The sequence below is a fragment of the Crocuta crocuta genome, unplaced genomic scaffold (genome assembly GCF_008692635.1).
Source record: "Crocuta crocuta isolate KB4526 unplaced genomic scaffold, BGI_CrCroc_1.0 scaffold7, whole genome shotgun sequence".
NCBI lineage: Eukaryota > Metazoa > Chordata > Mammalia > Carnivora > Hyaenidae > Crocuta > Crocuta crocuta.
In genome coordinates, this window is record NW_027531904.1 from 5,222,008 (window position 1) to 5,235,054 (window position 13,047).

Below are 13,047 nucleotides of genomic sequence, written 5' to 3' on the forward strand. Positions count from 1 at the left end.
GGGCAACCTTGGAAGATTCTCTTAATCTCTTTGTTCTCCACTACTGTCTGTAAAACAGGCACGAATAATCCCTACCTCTCATGTGAGGTGTTTATGAGATCCTAGCTTATGTCTGTCACATGGTGAGGACCCAATAAATGGTGGTCTTCTTTCCCTCTCCTCTTCTGCCCTCATCGGCCCCATCGCAAATCTTAATGTGGCTGGTGGCCTCGCACATGTCAAAGAGAAGTCCCCTGGGGTGTCCCTGAGTCTGTCTCAGGTGAGCACACCTGAGCATTCACATTGCTTGTCTTTGGGTTTAGGGTGTCATGGGAGTGGGTGTCCTGGAGGGGCCAGGGCCCCTCCAATTCTCAGGTCAGCGGGGCCTCCACCTCCTTGCACAGCTGAGGACAGGGAGTCACTTGTTGTCCTGGGAAGCTGTCAACCAAGCTCAGCACTGTCCTGGGAAGCTGAGCAACCAAGCTCAGCACTGTGTCTGAGCACACAGCCAGAGGCCACACTTAAAAGGCCATTAATTAACCACTGTTGTGCGGGATGACTTTGTTTTTCCTGATAAGAGGTACAGTTTGCTGATAAGAGTTTCCCACCTAGGTTCCTGTCTATCCCCCAGCCTTAGCTGTTTGTTCCCTGTGTGTATATTCAGTGGCACATTATGCCGTCAAGAGACATCTGCTAGGCTCATTGGCCAAGCCCTTGGGTCATAGCCCAAAGGACTCTCTGCCCTTTCCTCCTGGTGAGAGGAATCTTCTGCACTGAGGGTCCCTCCAGGGTCTTTCTGAGCTTGGGGGAAATCCATGCACCAACCACACCCTGGTCTACTCCCATCTTGTGTGACCACCAGTTCAAATATCCAAGCAGAAGACGTCCATATCCCGTGGGTGGCTCGTTATCATCCTTGGTCTGGCTGGATATTAGAGAAGCATCATATGTTGGGTAAAGTGGGGTCCTGGAATTTGCCTACCTCTCCCACCTTCTACTCACTTCCACTCATTCTCATGACTTACATTCAGAGCTTGCTCAGACACCTGCTCTCAGCCCTGTAGCATCTCCCTAGGCTTCACGTATTGCTCTCTCTGTTTGGAATGTCCTTCCTGTCATTCCCCAACTCCTCCAGTTCAGGGAGGGCTTCCTGGAGGCAGTGAGTCTGGGGATGAGTCTGGAGAGATGTGCTGCATCACCATTTCCCTGCCTAATTCCCATTCGTTTCCCCAAAGTGGGGCATGTAGCTCCCCCCAGAAAGCCCCCCCCCCCCCCCCGCCCCAGGCATCCTCCCCTCCAGCCAGGTCAGGGGCCGCATCGGGTGGCCCTCTTCAGGGACCGCTTTGGTTTTGGGGTTGAGACGTGTATCAGGAAACAGGTGGCACACTCAAACTAGCTAACTGAGGAGAGTTCAGTAAAGGAACTGTTTACAAAGGTGCAGACAGGGTTCAGAGAGAAGAGAGAGAGATGGGGCCTGCACGTGGGGCTAGCCCAGAGGGCAGCCTGCACCACACGCAGGGCGACAGGAGACCAGCGGGAAGCCATCAGCAGGACCAGGCAGGAGGGCGGAGAAGGAGCCGCAGGGGTTCGTGGGGGGTGATTCCGCATATCGGAATGACAGCAGAATGATAATATTTGCTCTGTGTCCATACTTCAATTAATACTCTCAGTTGATGTTTTGTAATCCGTGTATACGTAGTTTACATTTGGAAGGTATTAAGGTTTTAGTGTCACTGATTATTTAAAAATGAATTTTAAATACTTGATTTTAAAGTACCAGTATTAACACTAGCATTTCAGCATCGCGTGAAACAAATACTAAGCCCTAGTATTATCATTTTGTCCCGATATTGAAAATCAGCATTGTTTTAGCTGTGAGGCAGGGAGAAACCAGCCCAAACCGGCTTCCCCAGTCTGAGGGTTCCAGGCCCAGTTGGGCTGCAAGGGCCTGAGCAATGTCACCAGAGCTTGGTGACTCCATCCTGTTACCTGGCCCTCTCTGGTCTCCCCCATGGTTCTCTTAATTCTCAGACAGGCTCCCCTTCGGAGTCACTGGGGGGCTGTAGCAGCTCTAGACGTCCGAGCCACTCACCTCAATGTCCAGCGGAGAGAAGCCTCCGTCCCGGAAGTCCCCTGAAAGCTCGTTGCCTCTCACGGGCTCCGGAGGGGAGCCTTGTCCATCATCACGGCAACCCTGTGATCTGACTCGTGAGCTTCAACCACCCTGGGGCCCCAGCACGGGCTCAGCTTTTTCTGAAAAATAAACATTGAGGATGGGAAGGACGTGGTTCCCCCAAAGCATAAGGAGTTATCCCCCAAAAGTGAGCTCTGAGGTCGAGTGAGAAAACAACAGATAGCGACCTTAGCCATGCCTGTTTACACTTCCACAGACTCCTGGACTTCCCTCATAAGCGACTCAATTCACACTCTTTTTTTTTTTAATGTTTGTTTATTTTTGAGAGAGACAGAGCGTGAGCAGGGGAGGGGAAGAGAGAGAGGGAGACAGAATCCGAAGCAGGTTCCAGGCTCTGAGCTGTCAGCACAGAGCCCGACGTGGGGCTCAAACTCACGAACCATGAGATCATGACCTGAGCTGAAGTTGGAGGCTTAACCGACTGAGCCACCCAGCCCCTCAATTCACACTCTTAAAAACAAAAAAAAAAAACCCAAAAAAACACAAATAAGCAAACGCCCTCTCTCTCTGACTAAACTCCTAGAGGACAGAGGCTGTCTTGTCTTCCCAATCCCTGGGAGGTGCCTGGTATTCTGTGTTTCCTGCACACTTGTTTGTAGAGCGCACACATGATCACAAGTGCTCAGTGAGAATGCCTTTGCCTGTGGCCACCTACCCAATAGGCTGGAGCTCTGTACATAGACTCGAGTGCACCTAGGAATTTCCATGGCAGTTTTATCAAACACAAACTTCCTGGCCCCAATTCCAGAGATTCTGATTGGAGATGACTGGGGTGGGGTCTGAGGCTCTGTATTTCCGGAGAGCTCCTGGGCGGTGCTGCTGCTGGTCTGGGACTGTCCTGGAGCAGCACTGCTCTGGGGGACCTGCAAGGGAGGCCCTGAGCGTCGGGGCAAGAGCATTGTTCTGGCCAAGGGTCGGATTACCCTCCGTGATAAAACAATATATTCAGAATGATGCTCCAGTGACTGCTATATTAAGTGAGCACTTTCAAATGGCTTTGCTCGATGGGGCTTCTAATGAAAGGACTAGAATTTTCAAAACTATCTGGTAAAAGATTTATCCAATTAAAGTGATTCAATTTTTAAAGGTATTTGTCCCTTCTAGAGGCGAAGACATGCTTTTCTAATTAAAAGCTAATTACTGGCTAATATGCTGGTCTCACTGTGTTCAGCACAATGGAGCAGAGGAGCCAGAGGCCTGGAGGCTATGTGAGAAACCCCAGGAGTAAAGAAAGATGGGCACNAAAAAAAAGAAAGAAAGAAAGATGGGCACTTCTCCCGCCCATCCCTCTGGGTCTCGCATAATGAACCTTACACCTCTTGTCTTCATTCATTCAACAAACATCTTAAGCCTTTTTTTAAAAGTTTGTTTATTTTGAAAGAGAGAGAGAGAGAGAATGAGCAGGGGAAAGGCAGAAAGAGAGAGGGGTCAGAGGATCTGAAGCAGGCTCTGCGCTGACAGCAGAGAGCCAGTCAGGGCTTGAACTGCTTAATGACTGAGCCACCCAGGCACCCCAAGCCTTTTTTTAAAGAGATTTTAAGTTCCTGCGTAAACCAGATCATGTCACCCCCTTGCTTAAGACCCTTCAAAGCCTCCCAATTGCATAGGATAGGTACAAAGCTTTCACATGGCCCATGGGGACTAATCAGGCCCCTCCTCATCTCTCCAGCCACATCTTGTACCACATGCTTCTTCTCTTAAGGACCAGCCAGACCAGGTTTCTCTCTTTTGGTTCTTCCAGTGCACTGAGTCTTTTCCTGCCTCAGGGCCCTTGCACATGCTGCTTCTTCCACCAGAAAAGCCTTTCCTGAAAAGTCATACTCTTGCCTAGACCTTCCCTGATCACTCCTCCCTCAGTCTATTCTTTTAGAGAATCCATAAGTGAAACAGATTTCAGATTGCAGAAACATACCCAAATACAGATAAAAATATAGCACGTGGTCAACATAACATTTCGAATCAGTATAACAAAGGACATAGTATTTAACAATTGATGTTGGGATAAACTGTGTCTCTACCTGGAAAAGAAAAGTTTGCTCTCAACCTATTCTTTACACCAAAATAAATTCCTGATGGAAGAAAAGTTCACATGCATAAAACAAAATCACAAAGAAGAACTTTTACATTCTTGGAGTGAGAAAGGCCTTTATCAAAGTATGATACAAACTCAGAAACTATGATAGGAAAGATTATTACACTAACATCACAAAAATAAAAATTTTCTTTAGGAGAAAAAGAGTCATTAGAAGAGTAAAAACTGAGGGAAATATTTGCAACGTGTATCACAGACAAAAGGCCAAACCCCTCAATATACAAAGAGCTTCTACAAATCAATAAGATCAACACTCCAGGAGGAAAATGTGGACAAGATAAAACAGCTCCCAATAATCGGAGTGGAATGGATTTTAAACATAACAGGATGTGAAAATTTAAATGAGATGCCATTTTTACCTCTCAGGTTGGGCAAGTTGACAAATCTTAATAACAGATTACTGGCAAGGGTGTGAAGCAGCTAACAGGCTCATTCTATGCATGTGATCTTTCTGAGGAAGTAAAACATAATGTTTAAAATGTGCAGAGTCATTAAGCCAGCAATTGCAATTGCAGAAAATTACCCTACGAATATGCTTATACATGTGTGAAATGACATATGTATTCGCTGCAGCATCGTTAAAAATTCAGAAGACTGAAAACAAGCTAAATATCTTTCAATATCAGATGAGTTAAATAAATCATGAAATAATCCATATAATGAATAGTATACAGCCTTTCAAATGAATGAGGCCGCTCCCCTGAATGGATGTGGAGTCTTCTCTAAGACACATTCTTATTACGGGGAAGAGCAAGCTATTGAAGAGGGTGCAGACCGTGCAAGAATGTGCCTTAAAAATAAAATGCTATGCATGCATATGCTTTTTTATACATTGATTAACTCTGGAAGGAAACACAAGGGGCTGGTAAGTGAGGTTGCCTTCCGGGAAGGGAACCGGGTGGGGGACTTCGTTTTCATGGCATACCCTCTGTAACTTTTGAATTCTGTATATACTATGGATCAAAATGAATTTCTGATTAAGAATAAATGAATTACAAGCCATTTCTCTGTAGNATAGTGGCACCGGGAGTGCCTTTTACTTGCTCTTTGTATTTTTCTATATTTAACCCTATTTCTTTAATGAGCATGTACTGATGTAAAACGGGGAGAAGAATCGGTTTTAAAAAGCATTGGCAGAGTCACTAATCGCTGTCTTTCCTGTTGAGCCGCGTGTGTTCCCAGCTGGTTAGGGCATGAAGCCCTGCAGCCACATCTGTTAATCCTGTGCCATCCTTGTAAAGTCCCTCTGAGCCTCTGCATGTGGCTTCGGGGGAGCAGGTCAGCCCAGCTGCTTGTCTGGCCCCACCCCAGGCAGGTTGGGGGCGGACCCTGTGCGTGAAGGACAGCAGAGCTGCTGGTGTGAGAGCCAGAGAGGGGCCCCCCCCCCCCCCNGACCACAAAAAAAAAAACAGCCAACGTTTGAACAGTACCCTGGAGTTTGCTAAAAGCATCTTACGTGACATCTTATTTGATTCTCACAACTGCACCGAAACGCCGCTCTGATTATTTCCCCCTTTTGAAAGCCGTTCTTCCAGAGAAAGTGACGGGTCCAGACTCACACAGCACCGTGTCCCAGGGTGAGGAGTTCAGTCCGAGCTTTCTATTCCAAACCAGAAGCTCTCTCCACTCCACTAAGCGGCTGTGGTGAACACTCAGAGTGCTCACCAAAATTGATCTCTTCTCCCTGGGCAAACGGCTAGATTACAGTTCCCTGCCTTGCTTGTGATTAACTGTGTCGTTGAATTAAACATGTCTCCTTATTCTGATGTCTCCGCATCTGGAGCTTTAACAGACTCTGGGGCAGCTGCCCTCCCAGAGTTAGCAGATTCCTAGAGATGGGCAACTCTCCTAAGAGTATGTCTGTCACCTGAAAACTAGCCAGTCCAAACCCAAGCCTCCAAACCCCTACTTTCCCTGCTCGTACACTGCGGGACACTATTTCTCTGCCCTAATCACTCTGGGGCCAGGTATTAGACGACTAGGGTCAGCCCCTAGTTGAGCCCCTAAAATTATTCAAAGTAGCCAGTCCTAAAGCAGCTTACTCTGCCTCACCCATCCCCCTCCTTACAAAAAATACAGTCAGGGCTTTTCACTCTCCCTCTGCCTCCTCACTGACCTTGCAGCTTTCTGTATGGTCCCTACGGCATGGTGCACCCCCTCCTCTTGACAACTATGGGTAGCAAACTCTTCTCAATGGCAGTCTGCTCCTTATCCCTTATCTTGGCCTCACCAATGGAATGTGATCAGCACTGAAAGATGACACACTTCCAGGGATGATCCACAAGAGCCCTGTATAAGTCTCTTCCCACCCCCCATCTGTCTCTGTCTCTCTCTCCCACCCTGCCTCCCTCTCCTTCTCTCTCCCTGTCTATTAGCGGGATGTAGAGCATCCCACCCAACAGAGAGTACTTTTAGGCCCTAGGGGATGATGTTTGCAAAATGCAAGGTGTTTGCATGCTCGAATTACCACATGGGAGGCTACCTGTCAGACACACGTCAATACTGCGATCTGAGCAAAAAACTAAACCTCTGTTGTATTAAGACACTGCAACCTTGAGCTTCTCTGCTACAGCAGTTGGACTATCCTGACAAAACAAGTTGGCTTCCACCTCCTATCACATCCCTGTTTCCCAAACCTCTACCCCCTCGTCTCTATTCCCCCAAGGCCTTGAAGCTCCCCAGCTCCCCTCAGATTGCCTAAGTCTCCCTAGAAGAGCATCCAATTATACCAAGTATATTCCCCCAAATTCAGTTCCACAAACGCTGCCTCGGCACCTATCACATGCTGGGCACAGAACAGGACGTGAGATAAATGTCACAGTCCTATGAGAGGGCTGGGTGTCAGCTCCTGGAGATCAGGAGGTAGGATGTGCCCTGAGGACACAGGGCTGGAACAGAGAGTATCTGCCGCCTTGTATTACAGACTCTTTGATTGCGAGGTGTGCAGGTTTCAACATCAAAAGAAAGGGAGAAAGAGGAGGAGGTAAGAGAGTGACAGGGCAATTACTGAGACTCAAAGAATAGAGACAAAACCAAGTAGGAGCCAAGGGGGGCTGGGGAGCAACTTGAGGAACTCCAGTCACAGGAGAGGGGTGTTTAGGGGCAGGAGAGGGGTGTTTAAGGGCAGGAGAGGGGTGTTTAAGGGCTCCAAAAGCATAAGGAAGAGCCGTGCAGACCAGCAACACTCCAGTCCCGTGTGGCTCTGGAGAAAACACTAGAGCTGTTTGCTCTCTGTCCCTGAAACCAAGCCTCACTTCAGAAAATCCTGGAAACATCCAGAAGCTCAGCCCTCCCCGGCATCCCCCGCCCAGTTAAGAAGCATTTGTGTCTCCGCCCTGGTCCCTGCCTTGCGCCCACCAGACTACTGACGCTCCTCCATCATGGCCACATAGGACTCAGAGGTACACACATGCGTTTGGCAAACCAGCAGGGTTTGCGGCAAGGAGCTGGGAACGCAGGAGGTGTGAGATGCTGTTCTAATCAGGGAGCGTTTGGCTGCAAGGAACAGAGATGCCTCAAATAAGCTCAACTACTAGAGGGTTTTATTGAAGGATGATCAAGAAAACTGAAGGAAGTACTGAGCAGGAAGTGAAAGTAGTGAGCAGGAAGTGAAAGTCCTTCTCACAAGAGCTGGAAAAGCATTCCCCCATTCAGAGCTTCTCTGTCCCTCCCTCTCTCCTGTTTCTGGTGTCATGACTGCGTGTCCAGTTCATACAGTAGAACAGCTTCATCTAGCCACTCAAGGCACAGGCTTTCCACGGGCATCCACGGGCCCACTCAAGCTTGGGCTCCGCAGGACTCCCCACTCAGTGCCCCGCAGCTCATCGCCTCGGCCCCTCAGGGCCTTCGTTTCACATTCTTGACAGCCGATGTGATCACATTAGGTCATGTGTCCACCCCTGGTCTAATCAGTTAAGGTCAAGGGAGAGAGACTGCATGGAACAAAGAGCTGCCCCTTCCAGCAACTAGCTGCCCCACGAGATGAATAAGTAGATTACAGAGGCAGAGACACAAACTCACTCACATGACCACTGCAGAGTGGCTCCGGCGCTCAAAATCCTCACCATCTCCTGGAAGAGCTTGACCTCGAGTAGATGCTTCATCAAGGAAATGAGAGTGAGGCATCAGACCCATTTCCCAGAGAGGAGCAATGAGCCCAAAGCAGGAAGTCCCTCTGGCAGGGGAGGAATTCAGCGGGAGCCCTATTGGAGCCATCTACCCACACTTCACACAGACCCAGTCCTTGCCCCCCAGTGAACAGCAATGACATTTGGTCCACCTGGGCCTGTGGCCCAAAAATAGCCCCTCGATCCTCAGCCTATCAGCAGAAACCTCTGCTGTGCTCCTATGGGAGCAGAATGCCAAGTTAGAGGTGGCTTCCCGACCCAACCAAACAATACCGTCCCTGCTCCCTAGAAGCATAAATGCCAGTACTCGCCACACTGATCTAAAAGCATCTGAGATGTTTTTAGATTGTAAATACAGATTGTAAAGGGAAAAAAGGTAGTCGCAGCGGGGGCAGGAAGGCCGGGCTAGAAGTGCAGAGCCCTGGCTGCCTGTCCTGACCCTGAAACCAGCTCACCGAGTGACAGTGGACAAGGTCCTTCTCTGCTGGATGACCTCCGTGGTCTGCCCTTGCAGTGTCTTGGGTGGAGGGTCATCCTGGACAGGGTTAGAGGGGTGGTATGTAAAACAGAAGATGGCTCATGCTTTCCCCTGCTTAGGAAACAGTCCCTGCATGAGGCTGGGTCCTGAAACTGGTTCAAAGAGGGAGGGGAGAGGGCAGTAAAAGGGACAGAGTTCTCAGGCTTCGTGCCACCTGAGAGCAAGGGGCTGCATCGCTGCCACGTACATGTGGCTGAACAGCAGACTGGTATCCTGCAGGATAGATATGGGCAGCCATGAAAAAGAAGGAAATCCTACCACTTACGACAACGTGGATGGATCTTGGGGGTGTCCTGATAAGGGGAATAAGTCAGACAGAGAAAGACAAATACTGCATAATCTCACTTATATGTGAAATCTAAAAAAAGCCAAACTCTTGAAAACAGAGAGTAGAATGGTGGTTGCCGGGGGCTGCAGAGTGGGGGAAATGGGGAGACGTTGGTCAGAGGGTACACATTTCCAATTATAAGATGAGTGAGTTCTGGGGTCTAACAGACAGCATGGTGACTAGAGTTGACGATACTGTAGTGCATGCTTGGAAGTTGAAAGAGGAAGTGAGAGTAAGTGATCTCTGTGCTCTCAATACCTCCTCAACAAAAAGGTAAGTATGTGAGGTGAAGGATGGGTTAACTAACCTTACTGTGGTGATCAAATCATCACCTTGTATACCTTAAACTTACATAGTGCTTTACATCAATGATATCTCAATAAAGCTAGAACAAAAGGTCCTGATGCTGCCTCGGGTCTTCGGCAGGTGTGGATACATATAGGGAGGAGCTATAGTGGTAGAAAGTCCACATGAAGTGAAATATTTGGTTTGCGTGGTCTTTTCTATAGAATCTCCAGGGAGCCGACTGGCAAGTCTTCATGGTATCCTGGGGTGAATTAGGGGCATTTCTGTCACAAGGCACACAAACTATCTTAAGCCAAAAGAGAATTTAGCAATACATGTAACTGAAAAGTTCAGAGGTAGTGCTAGCCTCAGGCATGGCTGGATACAGGCACTCAAAGAGTATCACCAAGCTTTTGTTCTTCATCTCTGCTTTCTCTAGATAGGACCCATTCTCATAAGGGATCTTCTGACAGTGCCACAAGATGACTACAGTGGCTCCAACACCACATACTTCCAGGTTCAAAGCCTACAAGAAAGTGTGGGTCTGCTTCCCCAGTATTGAAACAAATAAGAATCCTAGAGTTCAGTCTCAACAGCTCTGACTGGTCTGCCTTCAGTTATGTGTCAGTTCCCAAAGCAATTGCTGTCAGCAAGGGAATGAAGTGCACCCATTATATAAGCCTGAGCCTTATGCTCCACTCCTGGGGCTGGGGATGGAGTCTACTCGAGGCAGGAAGGGAGAGAGAAGTAGACTCTCAGAAGAAAATGGGAAAATGCCATTACAAGAAAAATGGGGAAAGAGTGCTTGAGAAGCAAATAACCTGTGGCCACTGGAGCAAGTTACCCAAACTGGACATGCTGCTAACAGTGCATTTCTGCTGCAGATGTAAATCCACGTGGAAAAGAATTCCATCACCACTACTTCTGACATGTCATAGCCTCCTCCCAAGAGCTGATTCTTCCTCATCGTTCTAACACCTGAAGTGCATAATACAGGATCCGCCTGGTAAACAATCGGGCTTAACACCTGCTTCTTGAATTGAACTGAGCCTCTGCAGTGGACCTAGTCACCATTAGCACTGTCTGCAGCCTTTATGTAATTTCCCAAGCTCTCCTGTACCCATTATCTAAAAACCCAGTAAAAATAGGCATTACTGGCCTTGTTTTCTAGATAAGAAAACTGAAGATCCGTGGAACTAAGAAGCTCATCAAGTCTAAGTGACCTGCCCAGCTGGTGAGTGTTGGAGCAGGACCTCACCCCAGCATTTCTGAACCTAAAGTAGGGGCTTTAGGTGTGGTCCTGCTGAGGAGCAAGGATAGGACCCGAGGGCCAGAGTTTCGGTCCCTGCTGCCCAAGCCCAGACAGAGTGAGACACAATAAACCGCTTCCCCCACCAAGCTGGCCAACAGGGCCTCCTTCCCCGTGGATCTGGAGAATGCTGCCATGTCATGTAGCCTGGGGACAGCAACAGTCAGCTGAACTCTGTGATGCCAGCTGACCTAACTGATCCTCCCTTAGTGCCCTCACCTCCTGCCACCCCTCAGGCCTCTACTGAGGCTGGGGTCAGGACAAGGCTAAGTTATGAACCTCATTTATGGACATATAAAATCCAAAGGTTTGTCTCCTCAAGATTCCGCTGAGCACACATTTTTAAAACAATGACTCCAGGGGCGCCTGGGTGGCTCAGTCGGTTAAGCGTCCGACTTCGGCTCAGGTCATGATCTCACAGTTCATGGGTTTGAGCCCCCCATCGGGCTCTGTGCTGACAGATAGCTCAGAGCCTGGAGCCTGCTTCAGATTCTGTGTCTCCCTCTCTCTCTGCCCCTCCCTCCCCTGCTCATGCTGTCTCTTCTTCTCTCTCAGAAATAAATAAAACATTAAATAATAATAATAATAATAATAGTAAATAAAAATAAAACAACAACTCCAGCCACTGGAAAACATGTCTTTCCATTTGGTGACTGCCTTTGAAAGGACACGTATGCTTCTGAGCATTTGTTGACTTAATACTTACAAATTAAATTTAGAATTTTTACAGCATTGATATTAAATATGTGTCACCTATTTTGAACTGTATATAAAAGTGTTTATAAGAACTGTACGCATTTCCGAGTATTTACTTAATCTCTGAAATTAACCTCTGAATTTCTGCAAAGTGCCTCGCTAAGCAAGTCATTTTTTTTCCCCTTCTTAATGTAGTACATAAAAATATGCACAGGAATTGCATTGTTTTTGAGCATTTATCTGCTCAATCAAAATTTGTGTGTTGGCACATTCATTTAACTAACTGAAGCTTTTTAATTCTCAAGGAGGATAAAGATGGCTACCCAAATGTAAGAACTCTGAGCAACCAGAGTAGCGACTTCTACAACTTTGGAGCGGCGAAATAAGTGCTAATGTTGACACGAGGCAGGGGCAGTGAAGGTGAGCAGAGCCCTGAGGGTGGAGAGAAAAAAACGAGGAACAGAGGAGAAGATGCTGTAGAACTGCTAGACAAAGAGATGTTCCATATATATAAGTATCAGTAAGTGTTATGGGCTAAACAAAAAGTGTTTATGTCCTCTCCAAATTCACATGTTGAGTGGCACCCCTAGTGTGATGGGAGGAGAAGGGGGGGACCTTTGGGAGGTACTTAGGTGTAGATGAGGTCATGGGGATGGAGCCACTGTGATGGTATCGGTGCCCTGATCAGAGGACAAACACACCAGAGTGTCTTCTCTCCACCCTGGGAGGACACAGCAAGAAGGCCGCTATCTTGCAAGCCAGGAAGAGGGTCCCTCACCAACAACCAAATCTGCCAGCACCTTGAACTTGGACTTCCTAGCCTCCAGAACTGTGAGAAATCACTGTCTATTGTTTAAGCTCCCCAGTCTATGGTATTTTGTTATACCGGCCTGAACTATAATAAGCATGGTTGGGCCCAAGATAGGAAGTGTGTAACAAATAATAAGTGTCACAGTGAACTCAGACACTGTTCACCTCTGACTCCCCCTGTTGCCCTCCATATTCAAAAGGACAGGTTCCTGGGTTTTTCTCAATGATCACAAGCCAAAAAGAAAAAACTTTTGGTAGAATTTGAAATCATGGAGAATAACATGCTCTTTCAAGACCTTTGGTCATTGAGCTCATTAAGAGTTATATTTGAGGGAAGCCTGGCTGGCTCAGTTGGTAAAGCATGTGACTCTTGATCTCAGGGTCATGAGTTCAAGCCCCATGTTGGGTGTGGAGTCTACTTTAAAAAAAAGTTATATTTGATAAAAAATAAGATTAACTTTTCACAATGAGGAAGATAAAAATAATATGATTTTATTAATAGCAAGTGAGATCTGCTAGAATGAAGTTTGTTTGTTACACTGAGCATGGCTCACTTCCCATCAGCCCCTGCCCCTAGAGCCATTCTGTACCCTTTGGGTCCTTCTGACAGAGTTCCTGACTTCGCTGGACTTAGAGAAAGGGTGGCCTTACATTCTGTCCTGGTCTGTGGGATTATATACCACATTGGA

The 13,047-nt window shown here is 47.6% G+C and overlaps 1 non-coding gene across 1 annotated transcript; it reads left to right on the forward strand.

Moving 5' to 3' along the window:
* Positions 1-12,694: 12,694 nt before the first annotated feature.
* On the forward strand, positions 12,695-12,767 carry TRNAK-CUU (transfer RNA lysine (anticodon CUU)). Its single transcript has one exon. It is a non-coding gene; the product is annotated as a tRNA-Lys (tRNA).
* The last annotated feature ends 280 nt before the right edge of the window (positions 12,768-13,047 follow it).